The 19,600-nt window shown below is 46.1% G+C and overlaps 1 pseudogene; it reads left to right on the forward strand.

The window, feature by feature from the left end:
* The first annotated feature begins 16,680 nt into the window (after positions 1-16,680).
* On the forward strand, positions 16,681-16,751 carry LOC146862661 (U6 spliceosomal RNA; annotated as a pseudogene).
* The last annotated feature ends 2,849 nt before the right edge of the window (positions 16,752-19,600 follow it).

Below are 19,600 nucleotides of genomic sequence, written 5' to 3' on the forward strand. Positions count from 1 at the left end.
GACAGTTCCGTAGTAGGGCAGAGGGAGGAGTGTGCTGCTCTCGGGAAAAACGGGATTGTTGGAATTACCTGTACGTATGCAGGAAAAACGTGTGACAATTGAAGTTGCGCGTCACATTGTCTGGGTTCGGAATAAGTGACATCGTCGCGTGTTACTATTAGATATATTTTCGGTATAAAAGGAGTGTGTATGGTAGCGAAGGTTATCTGTGAAACTCTGGTCATAAGTCCCAGGGATCCGTAAGGTTTGCCGTTAAAGCTTATCGCGGGAGGAGTAATAGGTATTCTCTGAGCTTGTTTGAAGGACTGGGCAGAGGTAAGCGCTGCTTGGTTAGCGTGTGTTATAATTCTGTAGTGGGACAGACTGTTCGCTGTTCTTGGGAAAGGCAGGATTCTGTGTGCATGTGCTACATTTTCTGGTGTGAAAGTGCGTGAATGTATGAGCATTTAATTGATTGTAAGACTCTTTGGAGCAGTCCTAGAGGAAACAGTTAATGGATGCATGTTAGAAGGGCAGAGTAGAGAGATGTGCTACTGTGTCAACGAGAGTATTATTCCGTAGTGGAGCAGAGGTAAGCGCTGTTCTAGAGAGAAGCGGGATTCTTGTGAAAAAGATTTTCTTTACTATTCTGTGGTTAGCGAGACAGACAATGGAGATGTTTATATGTTGTAACTAATAGATTTTATGGAATTTGAAACGAAGTCTACTGAAAAGGCTTTGTAAAGGAGGGGTAGACGAGTGACAGGAGACAGAGCAGAAGCGACTGCAGCGACTGCTGACGTCATACAGACCGCGCTCTGATTGGGTAGTGAATCAGAACAGTGCTTGCGCTAGGTTTGGTGCGTTAGTGTGAGCCGCGCAGGGATTGGAAGGAGTACAGAGTGACGTAGACGCTCCAGGATTGGTGCGTTGGTGTGAGTTGCGCTGTTATTGGACAAAAGATCATAATTGTACGGAAGGGATTAGTGAATATTGGTAAACATTAAAATGTATTACCAACCGGAGGAAAAGAAGAAGAAATCCTTGTTCGGTAAAATAAAAAAGTGGTTCGACAAGGATAAGAGCATAATAACTAGAGAGGGTGAATTGCTACCTCCGACGAAAACTCCTGCATCCTTCATGGTTGCGAAATATGGGTATCATACCTGTATATGGTTGGACAACTGGGTTAGGTATACTAAGGAAGATGGTGTTTTAGCGTTCCCGGAACATGGTTCATTTAATTTGGCCGTGTTGAGAAATTTACGGGAGAAAATGATGTGTCTAGAGCCTAGACCAAGGCTGACACAGTTCGAGGCATTGGTGGAATGGGAAGATGAGGTGCATGAGCGAGAAAAGCAGAGGAGTGGAAATAATTATAGATACTTTTTTGGGAGGAAATATGATCGTGAAACTCATCATGATCGAATGAGGAGATGGCGAGATGCTAGTATGTCAGAGAGATTATATCCTATGAGGACAGTTGAAGAAGTGGAAGGAAGGAAAGGTGCAGAGAAGGTGCTTGATGCAGAAGTGAGAAGGTATGGAGCTAATGATTACGAGGATGAGGTCTTGGATGACATGATTTACAAGAGACCACCTCCGTATAGAGGAAACTATAACTCTTTGGAGCAGTCCTAGAGGAAACAGTTAATGGATGCATGTTACTTTTTTGGTAGACACAGGAGCGACGAGATCAACTGTCAGGTCAGCAGATATTAGAAATCTTCCTCTCTCGGACGAAGCAATCCAAGTAGTTGGTATAGCAAATACACAGATTAAGACTCGTCTTACTGAACCAGTTAGGGTGAGTATAGGGAAATTTTCAGACATGCACAGATTTGTTGTCTGTGACACTAGTCCAGTGAATTTGCTAGGTAGGGACCTATTGTGCAAGATGAATTGTACAATTTTTTGTACTCCGGATGGAATAGCTTTTGAGACACCGGATGAGGATGTCTTGTACCGAATGACTCTGGATAATAGAGAGAGTGAGATTGTTGGTACATATGCTGTGTTTAATCCAGATGATTTGCCTCAGGAGTTGAGACACACAGTGAAAACAGCAGTGTGGGATTTTACTGGCGAAGATGTGGGATTGATGAATAATGTAGATCCAGTAAAGATTTCAGTGAAAGAGGGTATTGTTTATCCTAATATTCCTCAGTACAGATTGACACCAGAAATAATTGAGGGAATAACACCTATAATTGACAAGATGATTCAACAGGGTGTTTTGAGAGAAATACTGAGTAGCCCGTTTAATTCACCGATAATGGGGCTGAAGAAACCTAATGGGAAGTTCAGGATTGTACAGGATTTGAGAAAAGTTAACAAAATTGTGGTGGCATGTTGTCCCATTGTGCCAAATCCTTCAGTGATTTTGTATCAGATTCCTCACGATGCTGAGTGGTATACAGTGATTGATTTGTGTCATGCTTTCTTTTCAATTCCATTGCATCATGACAGCCAGCCGATTTTTGCATTCCGGTTTGGCCAGCGTATTTTAGCATGGTGTCGTATCCCACAGGGGTATACAGAGAGTCCTTCGATATTCAATCAGTTATTGAAAAAATCATTGGAGAGTTTGATCATGCCTGAAAGTTCAGTACTAGTGCAGTATATCGATGACTTACTTGTGGCATCGAAGACACGTGAAGCTTGTGAGGTAGATACCATAGCTTTACTGAATCATCTGGCAGATGGAGGGTTAAAGGTATCTCCAGCCAAATTGCAGTTTTGCAAGAAAGAGGTGCATTATCTTGGACATAATATTGAAAAAGGTCTGAGAAAGGTGACCGATGACAGAATCAAAATTATCAGAGGAATGAGAGCCCCAATGACCCAGCGAGAAGTGAGGATGTTTTTGGGGATGGTGGGTTATTGTCGTCAGTGGATAAGTAATTTCTCACTGATAGCAAAGCCACTGATTAAGCTAACAAAAAGTGAAGTGAGAGACCCATTGGAATTGGATGGTGAACAAAGGGCAGCATTTGAAGAGCTGAAGAGCAGAATGTGTGAAGCCCCTGCTTTGGGAATGCCAGACTATGAGAAAGAGTTTGAGTTGTACTGCAGTGAGAGAAATGGGTGTGCACTTTCAGTGTTAATCCAGAAGCATGGACAACTAAGAAGGCCGATTGCGTACTTCTCATCGACACTTGACCCCGTAGCTGTGGGTTTGCCAGGTTGCCTGAAAGCAGTAGCTGCTACATGCAGAAGCTTGGAACAGAGTGAGGGTATAATAATGGGATATCCTGTAAGGGTATTCGTACCTCATGATGTGGCAATTCTTTTGACAAGAAGCAGAACTCAGTACATGTCACATAGTCGGCTGACTAAATATGAGAAAATCATTCTGGGAGCATCAAATGTGACTCTTGAGAGATGTGTGAATGTGAATCCAGCGACACTTTTACCAGATGCTGAGGATGTGAATGTGGGAGATGATGTTGATCATGATTGTTTGGATGTGCTTGATTACTGCACAAAACCAAGACCAGACATAAGAGATTTACCATTGCCTGAGAGTGATCATGTGTTGTTTGTGGATGGATCATGTCTGAGGACTGATGAAGGTGTGCTGAGTGCAGCATATGCAGTGTGCAAGGTTTCAGAAGTTATGGAAGCTTCGCCTTTGAAAGGTGTGAGATCTGCTCAAGTGGCTGAATTGGTGGCATTGACAAAAGCTTGCAAAATTGGGAAGAATTTGAGAGTGACTGTGATGACTGATAGTCAGTACGGATTTGGAGTCGTTCATGACTTTGGCCAGCTTTGGCTACAAAGAGGTTTCTTGACGTCGAGTGGGACTCCAATAAAGAATGCTGAAGTGATTGGAAAATTACTTGAGGCAATACAGCTGCCTAAAGAACTAGCAGTTGTGAAGTGTGCTGCTCATGGACAAGGAGATGATTTTGTTACTCTTGGTAATAGATTTGCCAATGACATAGCGCAGTATTGTGCGAAAACAAATCAATCGATTAATAGGGCACGAGAAAAGGAAATGTCTTTTTGTTCTGTGATGTTTACTAATGTCCTAGAAACGTGGGATGAAGTGAAACAGTTGCAGGATGAGGCAGGAGATGAGGAAATGAAAGATTGGATCAAGGCAGGTTGTGCCCCAAGAGAGACAGATCATGTTTGGATCTATAGAGATGGTAGACCAGTCATACCAAACTCTATGCTGTCGACAATGGCAAGAATGTATCATGGCCAGGGACATTTGGGAAGGGATGCGATGATAAGGTCATTCAAGCAAACCTGGTACAATGCAAAGTTCAGGTTGATTGCAGAGAGCATCTGTCAGAGATGTTTGATTTGCCAACAGTTCAATACTGGGAAAAAGATAGTGGTGAGTCTAGGAACAATAGGCAGAGAAGGAGGTCCTTTTACCAGAATGCAAATAGATTTCATTGAAATGCCCCAAGTGAACAAATTGAGGTATGTTCTAGTGGTAGTCTGTTTGTTCTCGAGATGGGTGGAGGCCTATCCGACTAGGAGAAATGATGGAATAACAGTTGCAAAGTTACTGTTAAGAGAGTTGATTCCTAGGTACGGGTTCCCAGTGACAATTGAGTCTGATAGAGGTGGACACTTCTATAATGAGCTCATGGGTTTAATTTGTGAAGCATTGAGCATACAGCAGAAGCTACATTGTACATACAGACCAGAGGCTTCTGGTGTCGTTGAGCGGATGAACGGCACAATAAAAAACGAATTGGTAAGATGTGTTTAGCCACTGGAATGAAATGGCCTGATGTCTTGCCTCTAGTGCTGATGACCATTAGGTCTACTCCAGATAGAACAACAGGTTTGAGTCCGCACGAAATTTTAATGGGACGTGCGATGAGACATGCCTTTGTGCCTGTCAACAAGTTGATGACAATAACTGATGACATGATTTTGGATTACTGTAAAGGCCTGGCTGACGCAGTTCATTCTGTGTTTCACCAGGTTGGAGGAGACGCTACCACACTTGAGAAGAAGCAAGCCCATGATCTGAGTCCAGGGGATTGGGTGAGGATTAAGGTACACAGAAGAAGAAATTGCTTGGTTCGAAGGTGGGGAAGGCCAAGACAAGTCATTCTGACTACGACAACTGCAGCGAAGTGTGCCGGTGTGAAAAACTGGGTGCATGCGAGTCATACTCTGAGAGTTCCAAATCCAAAAGAGGGAACTGGTAAAGAGTATTTTGAAGAGTCAGATTCGAGTGATGATGAAGAAACTGAGTCTGTGAGAAGGAGAAAGAATCCTGAAAGAGCTGAAGGAGAAAGAGAGTCAGGTGATTCTTTCTTTCCAGGAGAGGCTTCAGGAGAAACATTGAGAGTTTCAGGGGAAAGATCGGATTCTGTAAGAGTGCCTGAAGTTCTAACAAACAGTGGAGAAAACAGAAGAGAAAAGAGAAATTCCACAGAGACTACTCTTGAATCAGATGAAGAGGTTGAAATTCCACTTGAGATTACACCTGAAGAAGCAGGGTCAGAAGAAGATAGAGAGGGACAGATTGTGGAAGACCCCCGAGGAGGTGTAGGGAACATTCCTGTTGAGCTAGGTGAAGGGACAAGTAGACAGCAAGAAGATTGCGTGTCGGAGACCCGAGGAGGGACAGAATTAGGGAAATCTCAATCAGTAGTGGTAAAGACTGTGGAGCAAAAGAAACCTGTTGAAGAACAAGAGGCAAATGAGACAGAATCAGATGAGAGTGGAAATGAGAAATCAGAGGGTCGAGTTCTGAGGAAAAGAACTTGGATTGGAGAAAGGAATAATAAAGAAGTGAGACCGAAGAGAGTTGTAAGAGGAGATCTTTGGTCTAATAACAGGATAAAGAGGCTGAGGTACAGACTGACACGGGTAAATTCATCGAAAGCTGAACAGGTGAACGAAGTGTCGAGTCAGAATCAAGCAAAGGGTGAAAAACAAAAGATCACAAAAGAACCAGAGGAAATCAAAAGAATCAGAAAACCTAACCAGAAGTATAGGTCACCGGAATGGACGTATGTGGCACTGTCTGAAGGTGAAGAGACAGAAGGTCAAGGAAATCCAGAGGGGACCGTACGAGAAGTGGTTGAGGAGAAAACTGTTGGAATCCTGAAAGTAATCTTGACTGACATTGGAGAAGAGTCGGATGCACAGGATGCTGTTGATGATCTAATACAATTTGATGTTGCTGAAGAAGAAGTGAAAAGTGATGAGAATCCAAACTGAGTGAACTAAAGGAGTCACTTGGAGAAGTGAAAAGAGAAAATCTGAAATTAGCTGTTTGAAATAATCTAGTGTTCTAAATCTCAGTAGTGGAGTAGAAGAGGCTAAGTCAAAAGACACTGCCAAAGTAGTAAAATGGCTAACACAGAGAATAATCAAAGTAGATGTGCCTTTTTGAAAAGATGGTGTAGAATGTGCTGCTGCTGTACTGGATTATTAATGCTATTATGGGGTATACTAGCTTTACTAGTTACTTTTAGAGTTACAATAGATACTTTTGGAATACATACTGAGAATGTGACTAATGTAGAGAAAAGTTCACAAAAAGTAGTTCCAACTAGAATTAGTAACATTTACATACATAAAGATAGGTCAATTAATGATTTTTCTAGCAATGTTTTTTCAAAGTTGTTATACGAATACGTAAAGACAATGGAAGTTAGGGATTGCTACGTCTGCATGCAATTACCTGCATCCGTTTCAGAAGGTGTTACTTATCACCATTTACCAGCTACGTATGGAATTTCATGTAGTGTGTTGAGTAGTGTTTTTTATTTGTTAGGGAAAATAGATTATGAGATGTCTAACAAAGATAGTATTTTTGGGCAATTGCCTATGAACCAAAGGCTGAATCCAGCTAAAGAAGCTAACATTTTTGGTGAGATTTTTATTGAGAAAGAAGAATTAACATTAGATTACATTTTTAAGAACAATTTAAATTGCAGTTTGAAAGAAGAAGAAAAAGCTTTCCTAAACATGGTAGAGGAAAGGAGAATGAGCATGCATGAGAAGGTAGGGAAATATAAAGTGAGTGAGACAATTTGGGACATTGAAATGGGAAAGGAGTTGAAGAATGGAGCTAGTCCGACTTTAGCTTTAGATGCACCACAGAAGGGTAAATTATGCATTACCAGAAAGAAGTCTCAATATGATACTTATTTTGTTGGGACTAGTGAGTGTCATGATACATACTTCATTGCAACCAGATGGGGTTTTAAAAGTGGAGAAGATCCAATTTTCCCAGGAGTGTATTATGTTTGTGGGAACAAGGCTTATTACAAGTTGCCTGACCATTGGTATGGCACGTGTTATGTGGGCCTGATTTTTCCAAAGATTTTTCATATAGATAGGATAGAAGATGTAGAACACATTAATCTACTAACACGATTTAAGAGAGAAACTTGGTCAGAGATAGTGGGTGATATTTTTGGTGCTTTAATTCCAGCAGTGGGAATTTCTTTAAATGCATATGGGATTCGGAAACTGTCAACAGTGGTGGATCGCTTATCGACAAGTACCGCTGGAGGGTTTCTTTTGGTGAATACGGAGATGATTGCCGTACGTGCCATGCCTATGCAAAATCGACTTGCCCTTGATATTTTATTGGCCAAGGAGGGTGGAGTCTGTGGAATGCTGAAAGTTCAACATTGTTGCACTTACATTCCTGACGAAAGCAAAGACCTAAAGGTCTATATCAAAAATATTACTGATTTGCATGAAGAATTAGTACCACTGGAAGCTGAAAGTGTCTGGACTAAAATAGCTAATAAGATAGTTGCTGTTAAGAGTTTTATTGCTAAGATAGGTAGTACCTTTATTGGTAAAATATTGTTTCCTTTGACATGTGTAATTGTTGCATTATTGTTACTAAGATTGGGGTGTTTGTGTTGTAAAAACAGGGGAGGGAAAAAGAGAATAATTAGAGAAAAGGCAGAAAAGAAACAAAAGAGATCAAGGAGAGATTCACAAGAAATAGAATTAGAAGAGTTGAGGGAGAGTGTTTACTTGGAGGTAAAGAGGGATGATGTGAGGGAGTCTGGTGTTTAATGTTGTGTTGAAAAAGACATTTTCGATTTCTCCTAAAAATTGGGACTTAAATTTGTTTTTTGGGTTGGTTTTGTGGTTTTTGTGGTGATAAGATATCACCAAAGGGGGGATTGCTGGAGCAGAGTTTTCTGTTGAAAATTTATCGAGTTTTAAGCTCCAGTTTCGTTTATATGGTTTAACTAAAATTATTAATTTAAAATCATTAATTCATAGTTTGTTTTGTCGAAGTCGGATTAACCAATACTACTAATGAGAGAAAACTACACGTGGGAATGCATATATGTTGCTTAATAATAATGTGCGGTTTTAATCAAATGAATGTTGCAAAGTGCTATTTGTTTAAAGCACGAAACGCTTTTGAAATAACGTGTACTAATGCTTTATTGCGTTGCAAGAGGCTAGATAATTACATACACATAAGGGTATTAGTGGGAATTAACACTGTTTTATCATTATGCTGTGGTAACGTTGTTTTGTGTTTCTTTTAATTAAGATGGTCCGTTTTGGCCTAAAACAAGATGGCTGCCTTTTACAGCCTGCGCTCGAGTGAGTGAATTTTGATGGGAGGCCTTGCTGAATATGGTCGAGAGTCACCTGACCGCAGCTTTTGCCTGGTTAGAAAATCTTCCGTGAGGACGGCAGCTCTGGGAATGATTCCAGCTGGCCTTGGACAAGGATAAAGTACAATGAACATTGTCCAGTCTGCGGTGACTCTGCTAAGATATCAAGGAAGAATATTTACGAAAGATACATTTGCAAACTCGAGTTCCTTCTTCCGTCTTTTTATTTTTGTGATTTTTCCTGAGCGGAGGTTTCCTAAATGTAACCGAGGGACTTCCTTTCCTGATCGGTCTGCTCAGTGGCTCAACGGATATCTAATATTTGTTTGTTACTTTTGTTCGCAACATTCTCTATAAATATGTTAGACTAGAGAGGGTCCGTGTTCCATTGCGCTTATTACTTCCATTGCGTTCCATTGTGGTTCATCGCGCTTTGGACTTCTTCCTGAACCTATGCTGAGGACGGCATCTCGAGAGACTTTACTGAGAGACCTGTCCTGACCCTTTAGCTAGAATAGGTAACTATGAGAAATAATGATTTCACTAATGATTGATTTCCATTTTGAATTAATTTAGATAAATAAGCATTGATTGAATTAAGTTGTTGGGTGTTCATTTCTTGTCATTTATTGAGTTTCCAAATGTACTTCTTATGTTTAAAATCATGACTCAGGACAATGATTTTCAGATTGCATTGACCTCATTGTAGATGCAGATTGGTTCTCCTATATTCAATGTGGATAGAGTAATAGTATGAATTTTAGTGTGATGGGCCCTAGCGTATGATGTGTGTATGTGCGTGTGACTGTAGGTTTACTCTGTCCGTGGAAGCAGGGAGAATTTATATGCGCCGATCTGCAGCAGGAACACCCCTACCAGCTCAATAAACCTACTCTGGTTAGATCAAAACACAGTATGGCATAAGCAGCATGCACAGCACAACAAAGTACACGCAAAGTTCAAGTAGTATGAGCTATTTTAAAGAACACAACATAATAAAAATCCTAAAATGATTTAGATATAGAGAAAACAAAATGTAATTAGCAAAAGGACACCAACATCTTCAAACTGGGTTAAAAGGAACTAGAGATATGATTGTTTTAAGTTTTAAGGCAAACAGTGGCTAGAAAAAGTCAAACACTATTGAAAACCAAGAGTTTACAGAGGACCAGAGCCTAGGGTAAATTTCAGGCTGACCATGATAGAGCTGAAGTCAGAAACACTAAGCGGGTTGAACCAGGCAAAGGCTTTACCTTTAAACAAAGGGCCTGATTTGGAGTTTGGCAGTCCAGTACTCCGTCACCAACGTGATGGATATCCTGCCCGCCTTATTAATATTGTAGTATCGTGATGGATATCCTGTCCGACTTATTACAAATGCATTAGGATTCAATGCACTTATAAGGTGGACGGGATCCATTACCTTTGTGATAGAGTACACATCTGCCAAACTTGACCCTTACTCTCCAACTGCTAGGAAAGCTTCTTCTGGTAAGTCCTGCAAACCATAGATCCTCAAGGCAAACTTCTGTGCTCCAAGTCTCCCTCTACAACCCAGCCTCCTGCAGGGTCAAGTCACCTTTAGTCAGGTAGGCCTCCTTGGAGTCAGGAGTCCTGATTTTTTTTGTCCCTTAGGCAGGCAACCTGGAGGCCAATCACTTGACCCTTGGAGAGCAGTGTCAGTCCCTGGATGCTAGCAGGGTTCAAGGGGTTCATGAGTCCTTGTGAGTCATCTGCTTCCAGCAGGAGTCAGGCATCAGGATTGTTTTTCCAGCAGGGCCTTCTTCTTAAGATGAATACTTGATAGGTGCAGAAATGTTCTGAGGAGGTGGCAGTGGAAGGGCCTGTGGATTAATCAATAACTTGAGAAATTATACTGCTCAATAGTAACATATTTATCAGTCTTCCACCTCCTTGTGCAGCATTTCCTCTTTGCCTTACTATAAAATTATTCAGGAGCCCGTTTCAATATGGCCGGACCAAGCTAAAAACAGGCAGGCCTGTCTTCAGCTTCTTGGCCACTCCCATGCCTGACTGGGTCAAAACTTGCTTTTCCTCCTACAGCCAACTCTGGCTGTAGCCTGACTGTCTAGTGGGGTGCTCTGGATGAATAGAAGAATCTCTCATTGGCAGATCCAAGTCCCAAGAGACATTGCTGTTTTAAGTCAGTCCTGGCTCAGAAAGCCTAAAGTATATTTGTACAAAGTTCATTAATCTAACAAAAATCTTATTTCACCATTGTCAGATTTTAGAAACTAACCAGGCAATAACTTTGAATAATTTTTATAAGCTCTTTCCTAATCACAGGTGGAAATTAAAAGATTTTAATCCCACCTAGGCCTATTAAAGAAAAGTCTAGGCAAGCCTACAGAGTGAAATACCCTTGGCTTTTATTTCACTGCGAGGACACACTAACCTCAATATGTAGTGTACCTGTGGGCTTTCAAGGCACACTTTAGCGGTGAGGTGGGAATATATTAAAAATATATTTTTTCTACAAGGCAGAGGCAAGTTTCCCTGTTATGTGTCCCTGTAGTTCATTCAAATTATAGTCCAGCCAGAGTACAGTTGTACTCCTGTGAGATATATGTTTTGTCACATATGTGGCTGGTGTCAATATACATGGCAGCCCAGATATGACATTTACCGTTTGTTGCCCTTTAGGCAACATTTACAGTGAATGTATAGGGAAGTTGAACAGGCCAAATAGGGAGTTCCAATGGAGAGCACATGTTTCAGAGGGGAGGCATAGTCACTTTACTACTGTTTATCAGTGGAAAAGTGTGCTGAGTCCTAAAGCCGGGAAAAATACGATCCGCAAAATGGTGAAAGACTGGAGTGATCATTATGAAAAGGTGAATTTGCCACAGGAGGCATCAAAACTACCACATTTGTTTTACATAGAGAATGCAACTGTTGCTTGAACATGAAATACTCTGAAGTATCAAGAGATAAGTGGCATTTGGCATAACAGGAACAGTTCGTTTAATTAAACAATGTGGCAGGGAGAACAGTTACAGGCATAGGGTCTGAGGACTGTCTCAACTTACAACTGATCTGAGTTGGGTTTATGTACAATTCATTATATGCCATAAACAGTTGCGGCAATCCTTGTCTGGTAAGGAATGTGAACCGCTGCCTTTGGAGTCATAAATTAATTTATTTGAAGGGGAATTCAGTTGGGCCTCAACCTTGCATGGACACAATGCGGCCAGTGGGTAACGTGTCCAGATGTCTGGCATGGGGAGCGATTGATCACTGTGTGTACTGTGTGCATTTTGTACAAATCTAAAAGCATTTTTGTGGTTGGAAATGACCCAATCTGCCATTTCCAACCACAAAAAAACTTTTACATGTGGCACTTTGTAGCAGCCTATCTTATATTGTTTGGAATGCAAGTTTAAAATAATGACTTACATGTTCACAGTACTTCTGTCATGGATTGGGGTCTTGTAGCACTAATCATAGACATAGATAAGTCACTGTTCTTCACTGCACCAACCAAGATTCAATTCTGTGGCCTTCTGGTGCAGTGAATTAACTAATAGAAGTTACAAAATTTACGATCGTGCATTTTTCACTAATTAACATACGTTTTATTTAATTTTCCTCTAAGCTGTACGTTATTTTATATGTAATTACCTGAAGGTGAAAGACTGAAAAAAGTGACAGAATATTTTGGTTTTTTTAAGCCAGGCCTTTGACCAAAGCCCCCCTCCCCTATTGCATGGAGGATCCCAGTACCCATACTTTTTTAATGCACTTTGACCGCTGCCTTGGATGTCCATGTGCAGCGTGGTCCTGATCAGTGGCGTAACACAGGCCCCTGCAGCCCCCACAGTGCTGAGGGGGCTCCAGCTACAGGGGCCCCCTTAGCACAATACTCTTGCTGGAGGGCTCCTGATTGAGTCCAGAGGGGACCCCTCCACGTACCTTGCAGGGGGGCCCCTCAAGTTACGTTACGTCAGTGGTCCTGATGAGAGTGGTGGCTCAGTTCTCCTTACTTAACCAGTAGTCACAGCAGCAGTCAGACAGTGCAGCGCCAGGAGGGCAGTACAGAGGACAAGCACAGAGGTCTGAGCGTTTCTGGATGGAGGGATTTCCATTTTTACCGAGCACAATATTGATTTGTTCGCCGTCAGGAATGCTCAATATTGTATTCGGTAACTTGTTCAGTGGCTGCTGTTTCGATTTTCAAACAGCAGCATGATTCTTCTTCTTTTTTTGTCGAGGAGACTAGTTTTGGGTTTTCATGTTTGGAAGTATGACGCCCACTAGTATAGCTGCCTTCTAATCCAATAACTGTGCGCCGGCCGGGACAGGGTACTGTTAATGGAAAAGCAAAACTCCCTGTCCAATAATGGTAAGCGATGCTGGCAAAAAAAGAGTCAGGGCTGGTTGGAGTAACACATAACGTGGGAGCAGCCGACCAGGAGAGCAGATGTATTTTGCGTTACTTAAAAACAGACCTACCACGTTTTAAAGCAGGTTTCGGTTGACACAGGACTGGTATGAATTTACATAGCGGTTCATCCTTGTAAGCGTTCCTTCTTGTCAATTAATGAAAGTCTGCTTGAGGAATATTTGTAATGCCAGCCACCTGTGACTGAATACGTGTTGAGAGGTGTGCAGTCATAACACCTGTTTATGATGAGGCAGCACAGTGATTTGAACCCTTGCAGTCGAGAGTAGCTCATTATCCCTCCACTATCCTTTTCAATCCAAATAACTGACTAAAATATCCACCACTCAAATTACTTTTATATTCCACTATACTAATTCACCACTAATCCTTTATGGGTCCCGGAGTAGCATGCTACTCGCCAAAAAAGCTCTTCGACGCCTCATCAGGGGTAGTAAGCGCTTTAAAAATGCAATTACATTACAATACAATAAACTGGGGGTGTCAAGATCAAAATCTGGTATGGCCTACTGGTATGGCCTTTTATCCATCGGAGGTCAATAAAATAAGCCCTATTACTATATTTTTAATTTATTTTATGAGAGAGAGATCGAGGTGTGCGTCTTAGGTGGGATAAGGAAAGGGGAAAGCCCCTGAAATAGCTGTGAAGCAGCCTCGTGTCTACTTTATACATCAATTTTGGTCTACCTTTGCTTTTCTGTCATCCTCACTTTGCATTGTGAGTGTTTTAAAGGCAGTTTGTAAGCCATCGTCGAGGTAGTAGCAGAAAGGGCAATTTCCATGGACTTCCTCATTACTCGCAGATAGCTTTTTTAGGTCTCGTCTGATCCAGCGCATGCGCTGATCTGGCCGAGACATTTTGTATACGGGCTTTTCAAAGTGCTGCCGTGGCCTAAAGCTTCAGTGCACGTGAACGTGCACGCGCGCAGCGCCATGTGTCTTTCCTCCGCAGCACGCGATCGCAATCGCGATCACTTTCACTTTCGCGGCCGCGTGGCGAAAGCTTGTGTATGTTAATGCTTTTTTTATTTTACCTCACTTTGGCGGCCGCGGCCGCGTGGCCAATGCTTGTTTACGTTGAAATTGTTAAACTCGTGCTGTTTTTAGGGTTAGCAAACTTCCCGGATTTCTCGACTGTCCCGGTTTTTAAGGTCATCCTGGCGTCATGAGATTCCCGTCACTGTGTTAAATGAATGCCCCAGTTTTTGAGGGTCGGTTGAAAATGTTAAACTCGTGCTGTTTTTAGGGTTAGCAAACTTCCCGGATTTCTTGACTGTCCCGGTTTTTAAGGTCATCCTGGCGTCATGAGATTCCCGTCACTGTGTTAAATGAATGCCCCAGTTTTTGAGGGTCGGTTGAGCGTGCCTGTTAATATCTCCACTGGCGCCCTCTCATTTGCATTACACTGCGGACAAAAAGTTACTTGAAATACTCCCGCTGTGCTGCTTCGCCTCTCGCGTGCAGATGAGCAGGCGTTAATGAGGGGTGAATTGGTGCCTCAGTCTGCTGAGGACTCGAGAATGCCCAGGAGCTCTCGGGGATGGATGGATGGGTGGAAGGGGTCTTCAATAAAAAACGTTATTTTCCCGTTTTTTTCTCTCACACGTTTCTCCAGGCATTTCTTTGTAAGGGCTGTAGTAAGACTGGGAAAGGAGACTATTTTTTGGTTCCCTGCATAAGAAATGCAAATCATTATAATTAGGGAAACCCTTCACCACCTTCTTTCTTTGTTGGGCTTTTGAAAGCCTTCTGAGATGGAATAAAGCACACAGTGACAGCCTCTGCTATTCTTTAAATATCCAGACGGTTTCATAGTCGGTTTCAGTTTAGTCCTTTTACACGAGTGTGTTCTGTGAGTGCCCAACGTATGTCCAGGAGAGCTGCTTCTGTCCCAGATCTGCAGGGTGTGTACACAAGGTACACATGCGCACCTCTGTTGAACACTCTTGAGTCTTTCTGCATCCATGCTATAATGCACTGTTTAGCTTGATTTCTATGTCTTTGTCATGTTCTGGGTTTTTGTTTTCAACATCCAGCCTCCCTGTGTCTCTTATAAAGGCGTCAGCACTGACAAAGGCACTGGAGCTTGGAAAGCGGAAAGATAGGCATCCATTACCCCCAGGTCCCTTATGTCCTCGTCCCCTTCATTAACAGATTGGAGATTACTATCTCCCGACAGAAAAAAAGAGCAGAAGGCATGCTGGGACCCTAATACTGCCCCTCCCACCGGGAGTACATAAGCAGTACTTACCCAGCATCCCGTCTGTTCTTTTTTTCTGTCTGTCGACAGAATGGACGTGGTGTGTTGTTCTGCTACTCCTGCTGGGCTGGTGTGGCGTTCCTTTCTTCCTCCCCCCGCCCGGCTGCCTGGCTGTGCGGGCGGGGGGGGGGCATTCCTGGTCCGTCCCCTGGCCTGCCGGGCTTGCTGGGGGTCGTGACGGTGGCGGCCGGTGTGCTGCCTGGATCCTGCGGGTCCTTTGCGGCTGGTGCGCTCCCAGGTACTTCCGGGTCGCGTGCACGTCTTCCTGAAGCTGGGCGTTTGGGAGGCGTGCCGCGTTTCCTCTGTGCCGTACCTTCCCGCTGTTGGGGTGGGGGCCTTGCTGCTGGTGGTGTCCGGCCCCTGCCCTGGGTGAGTCCCGCATTGCGGTGTTTTTTGTTCACGCTATGCTGTGGTGCTCTTTTCTTTCTTGCAGGTCCGTGGTGGGCGGCGGAGGCTCCTGGGGATGCCGGGGTTTGTACCCAGGAAGTCATGCATGCGATGTAAATGCGCTCTGCCGCTGAGCTCCTTCCCGACCGTCGCGCCCATGGATTACCTTTCCTTTGGGTGGGGGCCTTGCTGCTGGTGGTGTCCGGCCCTTGCCCTGGGTGAGTCCCGCATAGCGGTTTTATGGTTCTTCGCTGTGCGTTGGTGCTCTTTCTTTCTTTCAGGTCCGTGATGGATGGCGTGGGCTCTTGGGGATGCCGGGGTTTGAACCCGGGACCTCGTACTTGCGAAGCATGCGCTCTGCCACTGTGCTACATCCCGACTGGCGCGCCCATGGATTCCCTTTAGGCTGGCGCTGTCCTGGTTCTTTGATGTCGCTGTCGTCGCTAGACTGCTTGGGGGTGTTGGGGTGCGTGGCTCCTTGCTCCTCCTTCCTGCCCGTTTGCCCTGTGTCCGAGAGATTCTTCTGCTGCCGGAGTTTGTGCCTGCGGCAGTGTGACGCTCCTTCTGGCTGCTGCCTCTGCGTGTGCTGGTTGCCTCCTGGTTGTGGGTGCTGCCTTACCGCGTGGGCTGCCTCTTTTGTGGCTGGGGTCCCGGGTTGGAGCCTGACAGGGGCGGTTCGCCTGGTCTCCCTGCGCCTTGCGCACTTGTAGGTATCCTTGGGTGCCGTCCCTAGTGTTCTTGTGGGGCGCTCCGGTGCCTTTGCGTTGGGTTCCCGTTCTGTGACTGTGTGACTTGCGGTTCTCTGCTGCACTTCAAGTGTTTGCGTGGTGCGACGTAGAGTTGGTGTGCTCCTTCTCTTTTCCCCGTGTCCGCCCCTCTCTGTCCTGTCCCCGGTGTGTGTTGGGGTTCTGTTCCCTGGTGCTCTCGTGGGTTCTGTTGGTTGTGCACTAGGACTGCTGTGTGGCCCTTTCTTTCGGGGGATGTTGGCCGCTGGAAGCCTCTGTCTTTGGGCGCTTCCTGCTCATCCCGCGCTGCTGGTTGCTCTTTTCCACAGAGAAGATTAGCATGGCCCCTGCGCGAGGATGACACGCAGATTCGTGAAGCGTTCCATGTTTTAATGGTGGTGCCGGTCCTCCCGCTCCTGTTCCGTTTTTGGCGGGTTGCCCTTGGCCTGTTTGAGTGGCGGTGGCTCCTGGTGTTGCCGGGGTTTGTACCTAGGGCCTCCTGCTTGTGCTGCTTGCTCTCTGCGGCTGCTCTGCGTCCCCACTTCGGCCCTCGTGTGTGGTCTATGGGGCTGGGGTTCTTGCCTGGTTGGGCTGTTCCTCGTCCTTGGCTTCCTGTATGTTCCGGGTGGCTGGGATAGTGTGCTGGGGTGTGCGGTGATGCCGGTGTTTTGGTTCACCGTGTAGGCTGTCTTTATGGCTTTGTCTCTCTTGCGGGGGCCTGGTCGCCGGTTTGGCTCTCTGCCTCTGCGGCATCCTGCTCCCTGGCTGCTGGGCTGGCGCTAAGCGTCCGCTGTCGTTTGCTGCGGGTCTGTGCCGCCTTGTCCCCTTGCCTCTTTTTCCTCCGGGGCTTCTGTGTTGCTCCACTGGGTGTCTGTGGGCTTTCTTGCTAGCTGCCGCTTTGCCTATGTGGGACGTGAACTCCCTGGGTTGTGTGTCTGGGGTCGTGGTCCTCTCTTGTCCGCTTGGGCTTGCCCTCTCTTGCTCTCTTGGTCATGCCGGGGTCTGCCTGTTTTTTGGCTTTCTGCGCAGTCCTGATGCTGGGTGTTGTTGGGACCCGTGCTGTGGTCTGGCCTGTAGTGGGCTGGGTTTCTAGGTTGGATTCCCTCCCTGGGGGTCCTTGCCTGTGTGGCTGGCTCTGTTCCTCTGCTGCCGTCCGGTTCAGCTGGTTGTGGGGCGTGTTTGGCTGTGCCGTGGGATATTTCTGCATCTCTTCGGGGTTGCTCGCTCTGTCTGCTGGGGTACGGTGTCCCCTTCCTTTCGGGGATCTGCCCTCCCTGGGGTTCGGTTTTGCCATATGCTGGGGGGCTTCTTTTGCTGTTGCTGCCTCCTTTTTGCATCTGTTTCTGGCATCTTCCGTGCTGGTTGCTATTTTTTTTTTTGGTTGCTCATGGCTCTGGCACTGATGTTTCCTGGTTTCTGGGGTTCCTTGGTGTGGCCTTGGGTTCCTCTGCTGCTGCGGCGCTCCTGCTCGTTTTCTGGGCTTGTTTTTGGCTTCATTCGGTAGGTCCTGGTCGCCCCTCCTATTGACTGTGGCGCTCCGAATCTCGCCTGGTCTCTGTGGTTCAGCTGGGTCGGAACAAGTTTTTTCCTGCTTGTGGCTCCCTGGGGGTGCCTGTGACGGTCGGCTTCTCCGACGGTTTGGGTTGGGTCCTGCTCTCCCTTTCCTTTTGCGTCCCCCCTGGGGTGTGTTTCCAGTGGCGGTTCGCGTTTTGGCTCTCTGGCGTTCGTGCCTGGTTTGTTTGGGGCCTGGCTCTCTTTCGCTGGTGCTGTGTCCTTGACTTGGCTCTGGTTTCCCCTCTTTTGGTATGCAGGGGTTTCCGGTTTCTGCTGGTTTTGGGCGTCTGGTGGTCGCCTTTTTTCGGATGGGTATCCTTGTCTGTGCTCTCTCGGTGGATCCTGGCGGGGTGCTCTCTTGGTTTCGTGTCGTGTTCTGGTGGGTCCTTCTGGGCCTGCTCATGCCGGCGCTTTGTTCCTGGGTTTGGTTCTCCTCTTGTTGGGTGTCTGTGTCTCTGCCTGGTTCCTGGGGTGGGGTTGGGTGCTGTTGAGCTTCGGTTCCCCGTTGCTCCTGTCTGGCTGACCGCCCTCTTCTTTTTTCCTGGACTGAGGGTCCCTTGTCAGGCCCTGTGTGGGTCCGGGTTTTCGGGGCTTCTGGGTTGGCTCCTCCGGGGTTGCCTCCTATTGCTCCTGGTCTGCGGGCTTCCTTCTTGTTCTGAGTGTTCTCTGGCTGGGCCTCCTTGTCGTGCTCTTCCTCCTGACTCATGGGTGTCCGGGTTCTTCTGCTGCTTGGCCCTCTGCTTCTCTGCTTCCTCGGGTTTCCATTTTGGTGGTTTCCTGTGCTTGTTCTTTCGTCCGGCCTTCTGTTTGGTCCGGCGTTGGGTTGCTGGGGGTCTCGTTTGGCCTCCCTGCCTTTTCTTTGCCCTGGGCTCTACGTGGGCTTCTTCCGGGGTTGGTTGGGCCTGTCGGTCCTCCTGCCCTTGCGGGTTGCTGGGTTTCGGTTCTGGCTTCCTGGTTCCTTGTCCCTTGTTACCCTCATTTTTTGCTGTCTCTTGGCTCCTCTTCGGTGTTATGTGGGGTCGGACCTGGTGGTTTTCCGGTCTGGGTGCTATGCGCCCTAGGGCTTTTTGTTCTGTGGCTCTGGCCCTTGCTGTGTGCTTGGCCTGGGTGTTGGGTGCCTGTGCGGTCATCCTCCTTCTTGGCTGCTGTTTTTTTTTTCTCTGCCCTCTGTCTTGAGGTTCCGGTTCGGTTCTGGATTGCTTCTTCTGCTCCGCCTGTTCTGGGTTTTGGCCGCCCTGTTCGCTTGGCGGTTTTTCTTCCCTGTGGGGGCTTTGTCCTCCTGGGGTTTTTGGGTTTCTGTCTCCTTCCCGGTCCTTTTTGGTCTGGTTGGGGTCTGGTTCCTGTTCTGCTCACGGGCTCTTGCTGTGGTTCATCCCCGGCCCTGGCCTCCTCTGCGGGGTTCGTTGGCTTTCTTCTCTGTGCTTTCGTCTGGCCGGGTCGTTCGGTTTGGTGTGGTGGGCCGGTTTCTGGCCTGGGCCTTCCTCCTTTTTGTTGGTCTGGGTGCTTGGGGCTGCGCCTCGTTGCCTGGGCTGGCCTTCTTTCTTTGGCCTTCTCCGGGGGGGTCGGGATTTGCTCGGTGTCTGTTCGGCTGCCGGGTCCTGTGTGCCTTCCTGGTGGTTCTGGGCTGGACGGGCTTGTCCGTCCTTGGCCGTGTCGTTTGGCCTGGTTGTCCTGTCTCCTGTTTCTC

Source organism: Triturus cristatus, chromosome 2_2 (assembly GCF_964204655.1).
Source record: "Triturus cristatus chromosome 2_2, aTriCri1.1, whole genome shotgun sequence".
Lineage (NCBI taxonomy): Eukaryota > Metazoa > Chordata > Amphibia > Caudata > Salamandridae > Triturus > Triturus cristatus.